The following is a 2,247-nucleotide window of genomic DNA, read 5'->3' as shown; positions in this document are numbered from 1 at the left end:
TTTTGCATTGCTAGTTTCCTAGGTAGTTGGGATAGACAAATATAGGTCCAAAACACTACAAGACCATGTGGGTTCATCGGGGATGCATAGAGTACCCCCATTTCTGTCACTGTTATGCAGAATGATACTCCGATGACGGACCGTCATACACACGACGGACCGTCGTAGGGTCCGTTCCAAAAGCCCTAGCACCCTGCCCAACGGACACATGTGACGGACCGTCGTCTCCTGCACAACCGTTCCGGTTGTCAGAGACCCTATTTCTAAGGGTCTCTCATTTTTTTCCCAAGTGTCCTTCAACGGACACATGTGACGGACCGTCGTAGCCACGACGTTCCGTCCTGCACGACCGTCATGATGGTCAGAGATCCCTCTGCTAAGGGTCTCCAATATTTTTCTAAGTGTCCTACGACTGGCACCTACGACGGACCGTCATACCCACGACGGTCCGTCGTGCACGACCATCATGATGGTCAGAGACCCCTCTGCTAAGGGTCTCCAATATTTTTCTAAGTGTCCTATGACGGACACCTACGACAGACCGTCGTACCCACGACGGTCCGTCCTGCATATACAGTCATGCTAGTCAGAGATTCTCCTTCAGGGTTCTTTATATATACATAGACAAAGTAAAACACGACGGACCTCATGACGGTCCGTCATAGCCACGACGAGTCGTCATCTGGCCTGTCGTGTGATACAGTTTCAATATCAGTGACACACTATTTTCAATGTTTTATTTCCTATGGTTTTTCCTCTCTTGTTTGCCACTACTCATACTAATATTGATCCTTTACAGGTACTATCTACTATGGCACCCAAGAAAGACCGCACCTACGCACGCGGGCGATCGAAGTCTGTCGCCCCGTCTGCCCGCATGGTCATCGGCTCTGATGATGAGCGGGACCCTGAGTACGTGCCCCCAGGCACTTCCGCCCCTTCCCGTGCTGCACGTGCTCCCAGAGCCACACCCAAAAAGGTGGCGTCTGGCGTAGTCACTGCCTCCCAGTCTGATGAGGAGCGCACACTGACCGGCACACCCTCTCGGTCAGCCACAAATGAGGAAGGAGCGTCTGGCTCCTTAGGAGTATCCTGGTCCGAGGAAGCCTCTGGCTCTGCTGAGGTTCCCGCACCCGCCACCGTTGCAGCGTCGGCCTCGTCTGAGGAGGCTGACAGTTCAGACTCTAAATCCGGCTCACCAGCTCCGGTCCCCACACCTTCCACTGACTAGCCCCACCGGTGGTGTGTCGACGGGCAGTTTCAAGTCTACTCCGACGCTAAGTTCCTGAACGATAAAGGAGTGATGACTCGAACACTCACCTTGGAGCGGCGGGTACTTACAAGGAGCCTCCCAACGATTCCTGAGATCTACAATCTCTTCACCAGGTATCGCTTGGAGAGGACAGCACGTCCGTTGGGACGAGACAACAAAGAAATGGTCCGAGAGTTCTACGCATCCTACGTAGCGACTCTCCGATCACAGATCGATAGGCGGGCTGCCCCCGCTAAACAGGCCCCATTGGAGCAGGTCCGAGTCCGGGGCGTACAGGTTGACATTTCCTTGCCAGCCATCCGCCGGTTTCTATACGGCGAGTGTATTGATGCTTCTCGGACCCCCCTCACCGCCGAGTTCGACTACCGCTGGCAGATAGTCAAGGATGGCCAGTTCTTGCGCGAGCCAGCACTAAGGGAGACCACCAAGAGGTGGATGGCCCTGCACCTGTCAGCAGATGGAGAGGGTGCCGATTGGGTGACTGAGCCGAAGGGGGCCATCAAGAAGGCCAACCTCACGTTCACAGCTAAGTTCTTGTGGTTGCTTGTCCGTCACTGCCTCTCCCCCACAGCTACTGACTACATCGTTACCTAGGAACGAGCAGTGTTGATGGTATCGATGATAGCCGGGTTCGAGGTCGACTTCGCATGGCTTCTCCAGGCAGTCATGCACGATAGGGCATTCAAGGTCACTACCACCTACCCCTTTCCGTGCATGATCTTTTCCCTTTGCAGGTCCGCAGGTGTGCCCATATGGCACATAGATCAGCTGAAGACCCCGCAGGGCACCGTTGACGTCGGCCTCATCAGAGACGAGGCCAATGAGTTGGCCCCACGCAGAGGGCCCCATCCAGAGCTGCCCCCACTTGCTGATGATCTTGCTGATACGGTAGCCCAGGCCCGCACAGCTACATAGGCGTCCACTGATACTACCTTGGTCGAGTCTATCCTGGGTAGTAGCACAGCCCCGAGCTC

This window comes from Solanum pennellii, chromosome 6, assembly GCF_001406875.1.
Source record: "Solanum pennellii chromosome 6, SPENNV200".
Classification (NCBI taxonomy): Eukaryota; Viridiplantae; Streptophyta; class Magnoliopsida; order Solanales; family Solanaceae; genus Solanum; species Solanum pennellii.
The sequence above is the reverse complement of the archived record's forward strand: the minus strand, read 5'-3'. Positions refer to the sequence as shown.